General features: G+C 60.7%; 1 protein-coding gene across 1 annotated transcript in view; it reads left to right on the plus strand.

The window, feature by feature from the left end:
* The first annotated feature begins 14,682 nt into the window (after positions 1 to 14,682).
* The window catches only part of SH3TC1 (SH3 domain and tetratricopeptide repeats 1), a 47,571-nt gene continuing 43,579 nt past the window's right edge, over positions 14,683 to 18,674 (plus strand). The window contains 1 exon segment of the mRNA XM_040495310.1: positions 14,683 to 14,855. The gene's annotated coding sequence lies outside the window, so the exon portion shown is untranslated.

Genomic DNA, 18,674 nt, shown 5'->3' on the forward strand with positions numbered 1-18,674 from the left:
GGGGGCTACTCCTATGGGACAGAAGAGCCTGGATGGAGGGCTTTTGTCTCACCCTCATGGGACCAGCCTCATGCTCAGATGGTGGGAGCTGAGGGGCAGTGGAAACTGCCCCTGAGCAGAATGCCCAGGGCCAAGCCAGGCCAGGTGGGCAGCCAAGACCTGGGACAGCTCTGTGCCCATGAACCCTTCCTTACTGGCATCACCATCATATCCCCATTTTACAGACAGGGAAACTGAGACTTTAGCTTACCCCAACGCAATCTATTCCCAAGTGGAAGAGCCAGGTCCTTTGGAGGAGGCTGTGGGCTTTTGGGACAGTGCCTTCTAGGTCTGGCACCCGGGAAGCCAAGCGACAAGGCTGAGCGTCCTGGGCCAAGGATGTGGAGCAGGCCTTTCTGGGCCCCAAACTATGCCAGGCCCGCTGCTCCCTGGGCTGCTGGAAATGCTCCCACCCTCACCTGGATAACTCAGGCTCACCTTCTGGATTTCGATGGAGACTTTCTCCTTGGAGAAACCCCCCTGACTAAGCCAGGGGCCACCTCTGCTCCCCGCGGCCTTGCCCGTCACTACCGCATCACTCCCCGGTCTTGCCATTTGGCTCCTGTCTGGCTCCCCAGCCAGACGCCAAGCTTGCCAGGCAAGACTTGGTCATCTTGGGGTCTCTGGCACGTGCTGGGGTCTCCAGAGCATCTCAGGGTCCGCAGAGCACCCTGGGGTCTCCAACGCAGAGGAGAGTAGCCACTAAATCGTGGGTTCAACACGCTCCCGGCCGTGGTTCCCTTTGCCACCCCTCGCTCAGCTCTTTCCAAAAGGAAAGAGGTCATACTCCCCTGAGCCCCCCTCCCGGTGTTCCTGACCTTGTGCTGGGTCTGCTCAGGCTTCCCACAAGTTGCTTCTACAGAGAGCAGCACAGAGTGGCTGGGATCCCCCGGGGCCTGGTCTAGAAAGGTGTCGCCCTGAAACCCAACTGTGCCAGAAGCCGTCAAAGTCACACGGTGGCCAGCGGAAATAGACAGCATCTGGTAGCCCTCAATGACCCCAGGGCCCCTCCGGGCACAGGCTGGCTGAAGCTGTGGGTTTCTCTGTCCTTCCTTCACCTCCAAATACAGCCCAGCAATTGATTTACTTCACAGCCAAGCGGGGGAACAAATGAACTATGTTTTCATTTGTGGGATCTTTCCAGGCACTCAGTAGTTTAAAACCATGCCATATGAAGCCAAGGGTAGAAGCAACACGTGACTGGGGCGCCTGGGCGGCTCAGTCGGTCAAGTGTCCGACTTCGGCTCAGGTCATGATCTCGTGGTTTGTGAGTTCGAGCCCCGCGTCGGGCTCTGTGCCGACAGCTCGGAGCCTGGAGCCTGCTTCGGATTCTGTGTCTCCGTCTCTCTCTGCCCCTCCCCGACTTGTGCTCTGTCTCTCTTTCTATTAAAAATAAATAAAATGTGAAAAATAAAATTAAAATAACATGTGACTCGTGTCTTGCAAGAGCCTTGCTCTCGCAAATGGACATCACACACCTCGAGTGTCCAGCTGACTCGAGCCCAACCTCACCATCCCACGCCTACGGCTCACCTGAGTTCCCGGGGAAGGTGGGAAGGAGGAGTGTGCTGGGGGTGGGGGTGGGGGGCGGTCACGGGTGCACTGCCCGACTGCAGCCACCAGTCATTCCACCCTCGCCACCTCCGGGTTCGGCAGACCCAGCAACGGTTTGCCGTCACGGAGCCGGCTGGTCACGGTGATGGAATGAAGTCGGAGATACGGGCCGCGTCCCGGAAATGACTCCGCGCAAGACCTGGCGTTTGGGCTGCCGATCAAATAGCCTTTCGCCTGATGAAATTGTGTGCCTCTGCGGCAGAAGCGGACGGGGGGAGTCGGGAGCATGTGAGAGCAGCTCAGAGGCGCGGAGACGCATTCACCCAGCACCTTGCGGTGCTGGAAGCCGGAGAGGTGAGCCGGCAAGAGCCGGTCCGGGCCCCCCGGGAGCAACCGGAATGTGCAGAGGGATTGCACCACGTCCTGTGGCCGTGTGACAAAAAGCACCACAGAACACAGAAGTTGTCCTCCCACTGTCCTGGAGGCCAGATGTCTGAGGTGCTGGCAGGGCCGTGCTCCCCGCAAAAACTCCCGCGGAGGGTCCTTCCTCGCCCTCCCCCGGCTCCCAGGGGCTCCTGGCACTCCTGGGCGTGTGGCTGCCCCACTCCAACCTCGCCTCCCCGTGCTGTCCCTGTGCCTCCTGCAAGGATGCCAGTCCTCGGATTTAGGGCCCGCCTACTCCGGCCGGGCCGTGTCTTAGCCCGTTATACCCACGAAGACCCTATTTCCAAATAAGGTCACCTCACAGGTCCTTGAGGGGTGGGATTTGAGCCTCTCTTTTGGGGGCCCAACCCAACCCAGCACCGTGCCCCATAAGGGCCCGGGAGGAAAGCTTCAGGTCTAAGGCCTCCCGGTGGGAGGGCAGAAAACAGGGGCTCAGACGGACAAGGTCACACTAGGAGTCGGGTCCCAGCAGGCCGGAGTCCACTATTGTCCCCAGCTTGTTGATGACAAGGTGAGCCCGTGGCCTCATAGGGGACGCCAGGGCAGCCCTCCCGGATGGGGAGACCACCTCTTGTTCTGGGCAGCGGAGGGGTCCCGACAAAGCCTTACGTGGCACCTCCTCGCCTCCGGTCCCAGCCGCCGCTGACCCCCAGGCTCATCAAAGCGAGACACGTCACCTCTCAACGCGGCACCGCAGCCCCGGGCTTTGTGCGCTGGAACAGTCCCGCCTCCTGGGGCAGGGAGAGGGCCCAGGCAAGGACCGTCCTCCCCAGCTGCCAGCGTGAGCAAGGGGTGGGCTTTGGGGAGGACCTTCACCCCCTCGCCTCCTGCAGGATTGCCAAGGGCTTTGTCCTCACCACCTCTCACTCCAGCGCCCTTTCCGGCCCTGACAGTGAGCACCACGTGGTTTGACGCACGAGGGGCCTTAGGTCACCACGGCTAAGCGATGTGCAGAAGTCACCAGCGAGGACAGGCCTGGCTGAGGCCCGATGAGCATCCTTCCGACGGCCAGCACAGGGCACTCTCCACTAGAATTTTGGGGGGCTCCAACCAAGCCACTGGGAGCAGACACAGGACTGAGGGGTTTGAGGACAATGCCAAATGCCACAAAAGCAAAATAGGGCCCCCCGGACCAAGCTTGCCCGTCACCCCATGATCATCTTGGTCATGTTTCTGGGAGAAGCGTCTACACTCGCTGTCTGCACCACCTCCCCTCCCGTTCACTCAAAACCACCTCCAATCCCCGCCCAGCCGCGCCCAGCCACACACCGAGGACCCCCTTGGGGCTCCATCCTGTGGACACGGCTCCCTCTGGGAGCTGATCTGCTGTCTCTGCAGGTCCCACACCCACCACCTTTCCAGAACACTCCATCGTTTCCTGCTCTCACCCCTCCCGGTGTCCATCACTGGGTTCTCCCTCCCTGGAGGGTCTCAGGGCCCCCCTCCTCCCTCCCGCCCTGGGCAAATGCACACCCACCCTCGTGGGGAGGAAGCCCCTTCTGTGACGGTCAGTTTCACGGGTCAACTCAGCCAGGCTGTGGTTCCCGGCCAATCAGCCAAACACTCACCCCTCTGGACCTGGCCGCGAAGGTTATTTTGCAGGTGTGGTTAACATCCGTTATCATTTGACCTCCAGGGAAGCAAATTGCCCTCCATAACGTGGGTGGGACCTCATCTAATCCTTTCAAGGCCGTAAGAGCAAAACTGAGAGCAAAACTGAGATTTCCCGGAGAAGAAATTGCACCTCAAGACTGCAGGGTCGACTCCTGCCCGAGCGTCAGCCTGCCCTCGGGATCTTGTGCTCGCCAGGCCCCAGAATCCCACGCGCCGATTCCTTAAAAGAGACCCATATCTACCCCCTGCCTGCCTACCTGTCTACCCACCCATCATCCATCTGTCCATGCATTCTTTCTTCCTTCCTTCCTTCCATCCATCACACATCCACCCACTCACCCATCCGTCCATCCCTTTGCCTCGGGCCTCAGTGGGTCACAGCTCCCCAAGTGCCGCACTCCTCACCCACTTCACCCCCCACCCCCAGCCCTGTTTGCATCCCACCACCTCTGGACCTCCCACCTCTGGACCTGGGTCCCACGGCTCCACTGAAAGGCCTTCCTCTCCTCCTCTTCCTGGCCCTACCGATCCGTAAGAACTGGTGTAGACACCACCTCCTCCAGGAGCTTCTCCCTGACCCCTGAGCTGAGCTGGGCACTCCTCTGGGTTTCACTCCTCTTATTACAGGGCTGGTCACATGAAATCGTTGATGAGCGTCCTTGTGTCCCGCACGAGATGGTGAGCTTTGGATGCTGTGAGATCCTCAGAGAAAAGCTGGGATCTGAAGGACCATGAAGGACAGCTAAAGGATGGGGCTGGAGGGACAGCCGAGGTAGGGGACTGTGTTTCATTCGATGTTTTAACTCCAGTTCCTGGGGCCCTAACTCGTTCTGGAGAGTCCTTGGGGTGTCTCACAGAGAAAGATTTGAAAACAGTGATTAAGAAAGTGGGGTGAAGGGAAATGAGGTAGAGAATCCAGGAACTTGGGGCTGAGGTCTTCCACTGACCCCTGCCCCGGGTGGGGACACCAGCCGAGGGCAGTCCCAGCTGAGCCCCAGCAGAGAGAGGGACGGGCCAGTTACATGCCGTCCTGTGTCTACGTGACTAAAAACAGTTGCAGAGAAGAGGTGTGGCTGTCCTGTTCTTCTAGGTCCCGTGGGCGAGGAGCCTGGCCTCGCCCACACCCCACCCGGCAGCAGACCAAACCGTCCCTTCCTTCCTGTCCCCGTGGGGAGCTGGCCAGAGGCCTGGGTGCTGACTGAGCGTCCAGGGCACAGAGGGCCTGGCACAGGGCAGGTGAGGAGCAAGTGTTTCCCGGAAGGAACTTGGCTGTGGTCATGAAGAGGCCGATTTTTTTAATAGGAAAGTAGCACATAATTTCACGGAAAGGATTGGCTACTGATCACCTTAAAAAATAAAACTACTAGTTAACTTATCAGCAAAACGAGTTTCTTTGGAGCACAGCAGAGAATCGCAAACCAGCATCAAGAGGCCAGACTAAAACCACAGGTGAATCCTTAGAACCGTGGGGGCTCTTTTATAGTGGGGGGCGGGGGGGCCACTATTGTAAACTGAAAGTCTATTGGATGAAACTGGGAGTTGGAAGTGTAGTGGCTTCTCATTGGCCGGGCTGTGGCAGTCTCTCATTGGCTGGGCTGTGGCAGTCTCTTATTGGCTGGACTGTGGCATTCTCTCATTGGCTGGAACTGTTGCTGGGGGAGGAGGAAACCTTCCTTCTTCCTGCTGGGCTAGTAAAATACTAGCCACAGTGGAATCCGCCTGCAAGGTGCTTCTGTTCCCCTTGGGTCTGCAATTGACGGGGAGGGGTAGGGCTGAGAGCTCCCCCTGCTGGCCACCGGACTCCATTGTAAACCACGTTTCCTTTACTAATTTTCACACCACCGTCCACTTCCCAGGATACTGTTCGGGAGGGGGCGGTGGGGGGGGGGGGAAGCTTTATTGTTTCAAAGCCCATCAGTCTCTGTTCACTGGCCCCTGGCAGTGGATTCCTCTAATTGAGGGCACAGCATCCAGGAGTCCTGAGTCCCAGCCATCCCAGCTTTTATGCCAGCCCACAGAGGTGGACGGACAATGCCCCCAGCAAAGACCACCCTGGCACTTTCAGCCAACACAAAGGGACAGAAGGGAAGGGACAGTTTCCCCCAGGCCTTTAACCATACCCCACCCTTCCTGATAGCTGGGGTCTCAGGGTCAGAGGCTGTACAGTTTGTGATCACGATCTAATTAAGTATGTGAGCGTGGAGACAGTGGACAGCCCGTCAGGAGCTCCTTAGCCTCCGTGTCCTGACTGCTGTTTATCTAACTTCCCCTTTCCCTTGCTCTTGCTTTCTCACAGTTCTAGGTTTCTGTTCAGAGGCCACCACCCCTCCTCCACACAGCCCACGGACTTCCCAGCAGCCGGCCCCCACTCAGAAGGTTCCGATGGGTCTAAGGTTGACAAAGATCAGCTACACCAGTTAGCACCCAGCGTTCCCTGGACACAGGACTTTCTCCAGGAATGGCACGTGACCCAGTTCTGACCAATGGCATGTGAGCAGTGGCTTGCTGGGGAATGATGGAAAAGACGTCCTCACCCTAAGGACAGAGCTCGGGAAGACTCCCTCCGTCCTAGTCTGGATGTTGTGGTGGCACATGTACCCCAGTGACAGCTGTTGCAATCTTGTCCCCACTCGGGAAGCCAGCCAGAGGAAATCGTGGCGAAGTGGGGCTCTGGCCCCACTGGATCCAGCCAATCCCGAGGCCCAGCTACCTCTGGACTTCCAGATCCAAGAGCCAAGGAAGACCTTTTTGTTTAAGCACTTGGATTTGAGTCTGTTGTTGTTTATAATACCCCCAAGCCTCTAAATCAACGGTGTTTGTGACTCACTGAAATAAACACGTTTAGAACAGTGATAGGATCTCCCTCCAGATGGCACAGGGTTTGGATTGGTCCCGGCTTAAGCGGCAGAATCGTCCTGGGGGCCCTCACCTCTCACCTGCCCCCCCCCCCCCGGTCTGGCTGGCATGCTTGGGGAATCCCCGAGAGCCTCTGGCTTACCTGACCCCTCGTCAGAGCCGGAGAGAAAGGTGACATCTTTCAACTCTGCTCCAGGCAAGAGGCAGGGAGAAAAGGCTATCATCCACTGTATGTCAGGGAAACCCCTTAGAGGCGAGCTCAGAGATGAAAGGAGATATGTGCCCCTGCGGGTGCTCCCTGGGTCCCCAATCCTCCGCCCAACAGGGCAGACAGAAAACCATACAGACCGGGGTCAGTGTTCAACTTACGGACAATTGACAACGCTGTCCATACAGACTGCCGAGGAAGCGCTCAGACCAAGGCTCCCGTTTTGCAGCATGGAAGGTGTGATGTGGAACCCCAGACCGTGGGACCCACTCTCTGGGAAGCAGCCAGCTGACGGGACGGCCCACCCGAGGCTCAGTGCCCCACCTTCCGCTGTGTTTCCTGTTTTCCAGGGTGTGGGGTGTGCACCGAGCCGACAGGCCGTGCGTGGGGCCGGAAAGCAAGGGTGGGAGCGAGATCGGCCCCTGCCAGTCATTCTCAGGGGCCTGCTGGCAGACTTTGTGCTGCCCGCTCTGTGGTCTCCGGTTCCGTGGGGTTGGCGGTCCTGGCCCAGCGTGGTCGGAGGGGATGGCGATGATTCCACCAGGGGACAGGGCAAAGGTTCTATTGAAGCTGAAACTTGCTAGCGAGGACCTCGTCCCAACGGACCACAAGGCAAAGAGTGACTGTACCGGGGGTCGTGATCAGCCCTCAGCCCGAGAAGCCGGGGAGGCCCCTGCCTGGTGGAGGCCGGAGGGCACGTCTGCCACGCACAGGATCACGGGGGTCTCGCGGTTCTTCTGTGCCCCGGGACAGCGGTGAGTAGCGGCCAGTGATAGGGCTGCAGGGGAGTCCGGGCCCCCCTCCCAAGTGCCGGCCGAGGGGGTGTGGTGTCTGTGGGGACAGGGGCGGGGGGAGGAGAGCACCCTCCTGAAATCCACCTTTGAAACCTGCACCTTGATTATTGTTTCCTCCTTTTTCCAGGCCCTTTGCAGGCTGTTGTGAAGGAGAAATGGGGGGGGGGGGGACGGCTCGGGGATTCTTGCAGGTAACGAGTAGCCAGACCCGCGCTCTAAGCAGCAAGCCATCTGCTTTCCTGCGTTCGGCCAGGGGGAGAGAGACCAAGAGAGACAGAGTGAGAGAGACAGACACACAGAGAGACAGAGGAACAGAGAGAGTGAGAGAGACAGAGGAGAGAGGCCCCTGCGCAGCACCAGGCTCGTTCCAGCGGTGGGAAGTTACTGAGAGCAAACGTCGGGACGGGGGGGTTTAGGTTCTGGTTGTGCCTCTGGTTCTGGGTAGAGCCACCTGACAGGCTCCTTGCGGAGGCAGGCGGGGGACAGAAGTCCCCCAGGGGCCAGGAGGACGGGGAACTCGACTGACTTAGCAGGGCTCTCTCTCTCTTGGCCACACGCCTCTGAGACGGGCCTGGCGGAGAAGGGACTTGAAGGATCCCAGCTCCCGTCAGTTGAAGGAGGATCCTCATCGAGCACCCGGGGGTGGATGCAAACACGGCTGCACAGGCTTCGGACCCGCAGGCCACGCAGAGCCAGCGGGCGTCCAGGCCGAGCCACCAGCTGGCTGCCTCCTGGCGAAGGCATTGAGTTCATCGTTAAAGGGCTTGGTTTGGAGAGGTGACAGAATTGTTTCGAATTCCGTGGGGTGAGTACGTGAGCATTAAACTTCACGTAACTGTGCGCCCAAGCAAAGTACACTTTTGCGCCTGTAAAACCGGTAAAAATGATAAAAACAACAGCAAACAGGGGCCCTCCCCGTGCTGGACACACGTACTTTATTCACATTCCTCGCCTGGCTCTGTGCGATGATCCCTGTGCCCAGGTGAGCACGCTGAGGCTGATCGGGAGAGAGGCCTTCCCAGGGTCACATCTCTGGAGGTGGCAGCTCAGGGACCGGAGACCCAGGCCCACCCTGGTGCCCTGCAGGGCCTGGCACGTAACAGGTGCACGGGGCCAGTCTGGGGTCTGGAAGGTCGGCCACAGCCGGCCCTGCCCCTTCACTGCGTGGGGGCCGCAGAGAGCAGGAAGTGCCTGCCTGCTTGGGCCCGTCCTTCTGGAGAAGTCACTCCCGGTGGCTTATTGACCAGGATCTTCTGCTGCAGAGCTCGCCTGCTGAACAGAACGGCCCGCAGCTGCCCAGAACCGAGGCCGCCATGCCTGCCCCTTGGAGGTTAAGGCAGAGAGCGGAGGTCCCGGGTGGCCTGGCAAAGACAGCCCAGGCATTCGGGCCAGAGCGAGGGAAAGCGCCCGGCATGCCCCAGGGAACCTCCCCTCCCCTGTGCTTTCCTCGGGGTCTCCTGGGCCCCCACCTCTGCCGTGGCCTTGCCGGGCTGGCCGTCCTGGATCCTTGGAAGATGCAGCCCTCGGGAGTGCTGGAGACCCGGGCTCAGCCCCAGCAGGGTCCCAGCTGTACTGTGTGACCCAGGCGAGCCTCCTGACCCTTCAGAACCTCAGTTTACTCATCCGTAAAATGGGGATGATGACAATGTGGTTGAGGAGGAATAAGACACAAGAAGGGAAATCTGCAGGGGGTTAAGCTCTCGGTCAGGACCTGCCCTGATGAGCAGCACCTGAAGGTTTTATATAATTGATTGATAGATTGATTGATTGATTGATTTCAAAAGTCTCGGGGCGCCTGGGTGGCTCAGTCAGTCGAGCATCCGTCCGACTTCGGCTTGGGTCCTGATCTCGTGGTTCATGAGTTCAAGCCCCACATCGGGCTCCGTGCTGACAGCTCAGAGCCTAGAGCCTGCCTCCGATCTTCCGTCCCCCTCCCTCTCTGCCTCTCCCCTGCTCATACACTCAAAAATAAATAAAACATTAAAAAAAAACCCAAAAAACTCTGGGACTCCGATGAAAAGGCAGTTGAGGGGACCTGAGGTTTCCCAGGTGGACTCTCGGGGGCAGGTGGGAGTGGGGAGGAGAGAACTCAGGCATGACTGCATGTCTGCTGGTCCATGGGCAATTTGCGTCACGACTGGGGACACCCAGGCTCAGAGAAGGTGAGCACCCTGCCTGCGGTCACACGGGCCTCCATCAACGGAGCCAGGAACACCACCGAGATCAAGGGATTTGTAATCACAGGCGCTTTTTAGTGGATCTTGAGGACCAAGAGGGCCACCAGAGCATTTATGAGATTCTCCCTCGTCTTTCCAGAAAATCAGGTCCCATTTGTCATCTGCTCTACCAAGGTGCAAACAGACCTGCGGCGGTCCTGTGTTTCCTTCTCCAAATGAGGAGCTGACTTTCCGGGGCGGTGGGGGAAGGGAGCGGACCTTCCGGCAAGCCGAGACCTGGCCTCGGAGCACCGCCAACCGCCTGCACCGTGGACATCGCCTGCGCTTTGCCCCCTCCAGCCCCAAGCTTGCTGGCTCCACTGCACAGACGGGGAAACCAAGGCATGACGAAGGTGTGCCCCCAGGGTCAACCGGAAGCCAGCAAATGTCAGCGTCAATAGATGTGCAGACCCCAAGAGTGCTCGGTGCCACCACCATGGTGTGAACCGCCTTTCGCGCCTTTCCTCAGGTACATACCCTCCGGGTGAGTGGGGGGTGGGCCCTGTGGTGTGTGCTGGCTTATGAAACGTTTGTCCCACAGGTTCTGTGCCTCAAGGGCTCTTGTGAGGCTGCGGTCAGGCCGTTGCCGGGGCCATGGTCCCCTCCAAAGGTCTGCCAGGGGGGATCACTTCTGAGCTGGCTCACGCATGCGTCCCATTTCTGAGATAAAAACGGAAGCTTAGCGAGGTTAAGCGTCTGACTCAAGAAAATACAACCTAAATAGTCAGGGTCAGGTGCACTTGTCTCCCCCCACCCCTCCCCGCAAGGAGGGTGCAGCCAGGGGACGGCTTGCGCCTGTCCAGGTGGGGCGGCATTTGCAGTCTCCAAGGGAGGGGACCTGCGGCCACTCCATGGATGGATGTCGCTGCGTGGAGTCCTGGCATGGCCCGGCGGGCCCGTTCCTGACTTCACAGATGTCCCTTGGGCCAGGACGGGACATCTGCCCAGGGTGTCCTACTGATGTCTGGAGCAGGCGGGACCCAGGCCGGGTTTGCCAGCTGAAAGCCCTGTTTCTCTTCTCCATCACTCAGCTCGCTGCCCGTCTCCAGCGGCTGGAGCTAGCACGCGGCTGTCACCGGGACGCAGTCAGCTGACGACCCTGTGATCCCCACTTTGTGGCTGGTCCCGAGTCCTACCTGTGGGGTCCTGCCTGTGGGGTGAGTGGGCCCCACTCACCAGCTGTGTGAGTTCGGGCTCCCTGCGTCCTCTCTCCACCCTTCACTCTTAAGCGGGTGAGACCAGAAGCCCTACCTCCAGGGGGGCTTTGTGGACAGGTGGGGTGACCCATGTGAGCCCAGGCTGGGGCATTCTCATCCGTCGTTAAGCTAGTAATGCCGTTGTGTGTGTGATAAGAGTCGGGGATCCAGGGCGGGGAGAGAACCAGGCGAACCCCAGCCCGCCACTTCCTGGGTGAGCCATTGCTGTCACCAAGGAGGGGCGGTCACAACCACAGGGCCTCCGGCCTCCCCATGGGGGTGGCCCACAGGGGACCCAGAGCGGGTGACCAATATGGTCTCTGTGCTCCGTCTTCTGGTTTTCCACTAGAGGGCAGTAGTGAGTAGGAGCCGTCCCTCTAGGTTTGGACAGACATGGGGACATGGGACCTGCAGAGAGCTGGCCTGATGTCTGGATCTGGACGGGAAATACCGAGGCCCAGTTGTGCGGGGCATTCGTCCCAAGCCACTCGGAGAGAACCGCCCCCCAGGCTCCCCGGGCTCACCCGTGGGCTTGTTCACAATGGTGTCGGGGGCCTCCAGCCTGGGGCCACTGAGGCCACCGGCTCCAGGAGCCCGAATTTCAAGTCCCTGCTGCATCCTCGGGCTCACAGACCTGCTCAGATCCGCCTTCGTTCACAAACCTGGTGCAAAAGACGGTCTTCATTCTCAGGCTGATCGCTTTCCCTGATGACAGAAATAATCACCTTCAGGTTACGTTGTGAATGTTGTTTTCTCCAGTCTGACTTTGCTGCTTCCTCTAAAGAGCATTTTCAAAAGCAAAAAGGGGCTCCAGTCGTCCGCGGTCCGCCCCACCCCGGAGGATGCTGTGGAGAATGTCCTCCTGGGCTCAGTGACGGGCCAGCCAGGACCCAGCACCCCCACCCCTCCACTGAGAGTCCCCAGCCCCCGCACAGGGGCGTGGGGAGGACAGCCCTGTGGCCCCATCAGAAGCACCACACTCCGGCTCCTTGGGGCGTGCAGAACACCCTTTCAAGTGTACAGGTGGTTGTCCCCCTCGTGGTCCCCTGTTCCCGGCCTGTTTCTGTCTCGCTGGCCGCAGGGAGCTCAGCGCTGTGTATCCCACAGGAAAACAGGTCCGTGCGGCCCTTTCTCCACACACACGCTCATTTCCTGGGATCTCCTGGCTTCTGTGCATCTCCCTCACTCCGATGTGACCACATGGGCCCTCAGGGCTGCCCCGTCCAGTCGTGTCCCCTCGGGGGACAGGTGGCCGGGCCAGCCCTTTAGGGCCCTGGCTGCGGAAAGGTGCCCTTGGCTTTACTATTAATAAGCAGGATTTCTAATATGGTCTGTAAAGGACAGAGACAATAAGTTTAGGGCTTAGGTGACTTGTTTTCAAGGGAGTTCTGGGCCCCCTGGCGCCTGTGCCCGAGGCGAGACGGCGGCCGGCCACCTCATCCACACCAAGGAGGCCCTGGGGCTTCTTACACGTGTCCTCAGCCCATCAACACTAGGTCAGAGGGCCTGTGGGACACCGCTGTGTCGCCGACAGAATTCTCTCTCCAAGAGCGAGGACAGGCATTGCGCCACCCCACACGGGCCCCTCAGCCAGGACCACGCACACGCAGATGAGGAGGAGTCGTGACCCCTGCGGTCTGACCCACAGGGCTCCCAGCACAGACACTTCCAGCTTGCAAACAGGGAAACTGAGGCCCAGAGATGGCTGTGTATTGTCTGTATGGAGCCGGGATTAAAAACACAGGGCCCCTGGGGCGCCTGGGGGCTCCGTCGGTGAAGCGTTCCGACCCTTGATCTCGGCTCAGGTCGTGATCTCTCAGTTCGTGAGTTGGAGCCGCACGTCGGGCTCCTTGCTGTCCGTGCAGAGCCTGCTTGGGGATTGTCTCTCTCTCCCTCTCTCTCTCTCTGCCCCTCCCCTGCTCTCTCTCTCTCAAAATAACAATAAACATTAAAAAAAAGTACAGGGGCCCTGACCCAGTGTGGTCCCGTGAGAGAAACTGCGAGGCCGGGGTAGGGGGTGGGCAGAGCTCCTAGACCCCAAGACTCCAGCAGGGGGAAGTCCCACAGTAGGACCCCTGCTTGCAGACTTTCGGGATCAGACTGTATCCACATTGCTGTGTGGCCTGGGGCCTTTATTGTTCCAGCCGGCAGCAGGCCCAGGGCAGACCCGGTGGGGTGCTCAGAGCCTTTGAGATCAAAGGCGTGAGTGGGGTGCTGGCCCCCTGCAGGCCCTCACCCTCACCACCTCTACGCCCCTCCGGGCTGGTGACCGGCATCCTCCCCTGGGCACCGTCCGAGAGCTTGGAGGATCCCCACGGGCCCCAGGACGCCCGACAGGTTCCTGGGGACTGAGCCACGGGGCTTGGCCGCTGGGCCCCCACTAGGCCCGGGAAAGTGGGGTCACAGCTCAGTCCCTGCAGGATGCCACCTAGTGAATCGGTGGAGCCCCCACGTCACCGTGGGCATTGGGAAGCTCCCCAGCCCCGAGTGGGCCAGGCGGAAAGCCGCCTCATGCAGCCAGGCTCTTGGAGTTTCCGGAACAGCCGGGCGTCTGGCTTCCTCCTGTGATCTCTACCCCCTGGATCCTTGAGAGGAATTCAGAAGTCTCTAGGCTGCATGTGCTGAGGGCAGCTGGCGGTGGGTGGCCCTCACAGGGGTGGCAACTCTGGGACCCAGCCGTCCTCCCTGGAAGGAGCCCCGTCCTGGGGCAGCACCGGACACACAGACAAGCCCGTGAGGCTTTGCGGGAAGGTCTCTAGACTGGACAACGTCGGGGCCGCCCGGCCGGTGCCATCGGCTGTCAGCCAGCAGGGCCGTGCAGAATCCTACCCCGCGCTCTCGCAAAGCGGAGAACTCCTCAGACACTGCCTAGGTCATTCGTTCACGCGTCCCCATGGGTGACGAGGACGGGCACTCAGGCCCCACAGCCCAGTGTGTCCCGACTCCTGAGCCAGTGACTCCCTGCCCACCTCTGCCCGTGACAGCAGGAATCACCTCCCGTGGCCGAGAGTCACCGGGATGCCTGGTGAAAATGCACAGCTGGGGTGCCCGCCCCCAACAGTCTCGAGCCACTTATGCTCACGAGCACTGACGAGGTAGGGCAGGTGTCTGCCTCCCTTGGTGGTCAGGGGTCTGCGGAGGGGCCGGGGCCGGGAGGGTCAGCGCCCACCTGTTGCTTAATCTGAAGGTAGGCGTGCCCTTTGGGGACACGGGTGTCAAAGGTCACTTGGGAACTTGTTGAAAATCCAGATTTCTGGGCCGGACCTTGGAGTCTAGACTCCAAATTTAAGGACACGGCAGGTGACTCATCATGAGCAAATATGGGCTTCTCTGGACCCCACACGAGAGACCCTGCCCCCCTTCGCTGACCCACTGCTGACCTCACGCTGGGCCCGGCACACAGTAGGTGTCCAATAAGTGTTTGCTGAGTGCCCGCCAGCTGCCCCCAGGCCCAGCTACAGGAAGCAGGGCCCCCTGGAGGGGCGAGCTCTCTTCAGCCCAGCTAAGCGGTGGGTTGTCCCCGCCCCCTGCAGCCGTGCAGAGGGCCAGGCCTCCCTCCTCCTTGAGGGTCCCCCCCCCACCTCCTTCCCGCACACCAGGCCTGGAGCCTGCACTTCCCCCCAGGCCACCCCTCCCCTCCCAGCTCGGGAATGCTGACCGGGGACTTCGGAGCAGATAAGGAGGAGGAAGGTCAGGGGGGAGGAGACTCGAGAGGCGGGCCGTAGTCGTGGGCGCGACCAATGACCTGGGCGACTATCGGGCCACCTGATTGGAGCCTGGGGGCCTAAAGCGTGTGCATCCTGCCCCGGCTGGACCCACCGACCTGTGGGGCCCGGGACCAGGAGGCAAGTGTCCGCGCGGCAGCCGCAGGTGAGACCCCCACGCAGCCTCCCTCCCTCCCTTCCTTCGCTGGCAGCGTCTGCCCCCTGGCAGGGTAAGTCCCCAGCCACTGGGCTGGATCTGCCCCCGGAAGGAGCCACCCCTACGAGGCGGCAGCCCCCGGCCTGCCTCCGGCTCACCTGTCTGGACAGGTGGGGTCAGGGGAGGGCGTGCGTGGGGCGTGCCCTCCAATCCCGCCTGGTCGGGGAGCAGCAGGGCGGGCGCTGCTTCAGGCCGGGATTCAGGTGGCCAGGGAAAGGCCAGCCTGGTGTCCCCACGCCTGAGAAAGGAGCTGAGAGCCGGCAGGTGACGCTGGATGTTGTCGCGGTGGCCACTGTGAGGGGGGCGGATGTGCCTGCCCCCAGGTTGGGGCCCCGGGAGGGCTCAGGAGACAGTGGGCCCAGGGGTTCTGATCCTGGCCCAGCACCTGGGAGCTAGTGACCCTGCCCCTCTGTACCTCAGTGTTCCTGTCTGTAGGGTGAGAGAGTCACGGGGGCCCCGTGCAGGCCCACACTGGGTCAGCGGCCTCCGTCTGTGCTGATGACCATGGAGAGGAGCCACAGCCCTGGGCTGGTGGCAGGGGCCGGGGTCCTGGCTTTCCCTCGCCCTGGTGCGGCCCTACCTGCCTGGACTTCAGCACCCTGCTCTCTGTCCCCCCTCTTTCTCCAGCCCCCATCTCAGCCCCCAGGGGCCAAAGTCCCTGTCGCCCCGCCGGCCCCAGGGGCGACAGCTTTTTCAGAGGTGGGCCTGAGAGAGGCTTGGAGCAGGGAAGGGCCGTGGGGAGAGGAATGGGGCCAGATATGGACGAGACCAGGGAGGGGCCTTGCCCCCACAGTCCTGCGACCCCCGCTGTGGACTTGGCACAGGCTGGCCGGGGGGAGGGACCCCTCCGTGGCCCCAGGTGCTGCTCTGCTCTGAGCCTCAGTTTCTGCACAGGCACAAGGACCCTTGCGACCGTCCCCCTCCCCAGTGGCTGCAGGGTTCTCGGGACGGACCGTGAGGGTTCCTCCTCCTTGACTCACACGGAGAGGCCCGAGGCTCTGGGTGCCGCAACATGGCCGAGACCCCTGGAGGGTAGCGGCTGGGCTAGGATGGGCCGCCCAAGGCCTGCCTCGGTGTCCTTGAGCCCCGCTGAGGGAGGTGCAGGTGCGGCGCTGGGAGGCTCCTGGGCTGGCCCAGGGCCACAGCAAGTGGACCTGGGACTTCGCCCCAGGCAGTCGGCTGCAGGCCCGGCTGTACCCCCAGTGTGTGTGGGTCTTAATGGTTCCCTCTCCACCCGCATCCTGGTGTTCCACCTTTTTCACCTTTCAGAACAGTTTTAGATTTACAGAACCACTGCCCGCCCAGTCTCCTTGACCATTGACATCTTACACTAGAAGGGTGCGTTTGCCTCAGCTGGTGCACAACTATGGGTCCATTGTTCTTTTTTTTTTAATAAACAAAAATTTTTTTGAGAGAGAGCAGGGGAGAGGCAGAGAGAGAGGGAGACACAGACTCCAAAGCGGGTCTCCAGGCTCTGAGCTGTCAGCACAGAGCCCCATGCGGGGCTCGAACCCACGAACTATGAGATCATGACCTGAGCTGAAGTCGGACACTTAACTGACTGAGCCACCAGACTTTATTCTTAAGTAAAGTCTATCCGTGGCTCGGATTCCCTTAGATTCCCCCTTAGTGTCCCCTGCCCAGGAGCCCGCCCAGGACATCACGTGATGCTTTGTCCGCCCATCTCCCGGCTCCTCGGGGCTGGGACGGTTCCTCAGACTTGCCGTGTTGTGACGATTTCTGCGACGGGTCCCGGCCAGGGGTTGTGTGCGAGGTCCCTCGGCCCGGACTCGTCTGATCGTCTCCCGTGCTTACACAGGGATCGCGGGTCCCCGGGAGGAAGACCGGGGTGGTGGCGTGCCCTCTCCTCGCGTCCCGTCAAGGGCACCCGCCGTCACCGGGATGCTGACCTTGACCCCCCGGCCGCGGCCGGGTTTGCCGGGCTTCCCCACCGCACGGCCCCCTCCCCGCCGTCCCGCGCTGCGCTCTTAGCGGGAGGTCACGGCGCTCGGTGCCCACCTGAGGACTGGGGAGGGGGCCCCCCTCCTCGGGGGTGGTGTCTCCACGTAAATCCCTGGAGGTTCTTCTTACGGGGAGAGATCTGTCCCTTCTCCCTCCTTTATGTATTTGCTCATGGATTTATCCTGGATAGACTCATGGATATCTTGTAATGTGGGTTCTAATCTGATACTAATTAATTTTGTTGCTCAAAGCTTTCTAGCTTTGGCCATTGGGAGCTCTCTCAGTGGGCTCCTGTGTCCCCTCGACTCACCGCATCCTGGTGGTATTTCATCCATTCGCTCACCCACTCATTCACTTCCTTCCTCTGTGGCGCCACAAGCCAGGCCCCACCCTGGCCCTTTGCTGGCCTGGTCCTAGAGCCGGCCGTTTCTCCAAGGGTCCTGATTCCCTCAGTTGGAGGGTGGTCTTAGGAACCAAGATCTGTCTGCACTCTGGGCATGCTTGCGGCTACCTAGGTCTTCTCTTTTTCACACAGATCTGCAACTATGAGTGTACTGACCCGTGCGTGTGCACGTACCTGCAACTCAGCGCGTGCGCGTCTAACCCGTCTACGTACGCGGGTCTAAGTACTTTGCACACACACCGATGTAAGCAGTTCCGTATGCAGAATGTGTCTGTATTAACTGAGACCTGACATCCCCGCCCGTCATCCATCACCGTATGGATTCTTCCAGCCCTCTCCTTGATTTTCTGTAACCCTACTCCAACAGTGACAAACCTGGCTTTCACCATCCACCGTCCATTTACTTAATTGTTCAAATTCCAGTGGCTCGGCACCTGTACAGAAGTCTGAGAATTTGTCACCCCTGCCCCGTGCTGAGCGGCAGTATCGGCTGGCGCCCGGTGAGAACGTGTGGCTCCTTTTGGCTTCGGTCTGGCCCACCCGCCGCCGCCTTCAGTGAGGGTGGCTCACGCCTTGGTAACACGGACCCCTGCTCCGGCCCCTGCACCCGTCCCGGCAGCCCCGACCTCCTACCGTGTCCTTATCGGCACACGTGGTGTGCACAAGGTGTCACAGCACCCGGTGACGGGGTTCACCGCCCGGCAAAATGCCCGCGCTTCACCTACTCACCCCCCCTGCTCCTTTCTTCCCCTCACGGTTTCCCTGCACAAACGCCAGCAAACGCAGACGCGTTCCGACCCCCTTTAGACCCCAAGACGCAGCATGACGCACATATCCCCGCACCTCAGTCTCCCCCCTCGCTGGGTCTCGGGGACCTTTCCCGGTCGGCTGCGGGGAGCTTCCCGTTCTGTGCTGCTGGCCGCTGGGTGCTGGCTGGAGCGACGTCAGTCCCACGCCCGGGCTATTCCCCAGGAGCAGCTGTTCTAAGGAGCCTGGACGCCCTGGCAGCCCCGCCATCTCCTTGGTGGGTGGCCGTGTGCCCCAGGGAATTCCGGAGGCGGGGCTGCCACTCAGGGCCGCGGTTTTGTTGGTGGCTCGCCTGCCCTCACACTGGTCCCAGGCACCGGCTGACCGAGGCCCGGTCTCGCTGAACCGGGAGGTGACCGAGTCCCTTGGGATCGTTTTGCACGCCTGGCTGGGGAGCTTGAGCATCATTTGCTCTGTCTTAACAGACAGGACCCGGTCCCACTGCTCTTCTGCGGGGTGCTCGGTCTTTCCTCTGGCGCGGCGTAGGGCCCGCATTGAGAGGGCCGGCTTCTCAGGCGCGCTTCGGCTAAAAACAGCCGCTGGCAGCGGGGCCCAGGCCTGGCCCGACTCAGCGACAGGTCAGCAGCAGGTTTGGTTGTTGGAAGTGAGAAGGGGCGCCTGGGTGGCTCAGCTGGTTAAGCATCCAACTCTCGATTTCGG

Source organism: Herpailurus yagouaroundi, unplaced genomic scaffold (genome assembly GCF_014898765.1).
Source record: "Herpailurus yagouaroundi ecotype Mexico unplaced genomic scaffold, PumYag 28, whole genome shotgun sequence".
In the NCBI taxonomy this organism is placed as follows: Eukaryota; Metazoa; Chordata; class Mammalia; order Carnivora; family Felidae; genus Herpailurus; species Herpailurus yagouaroundi.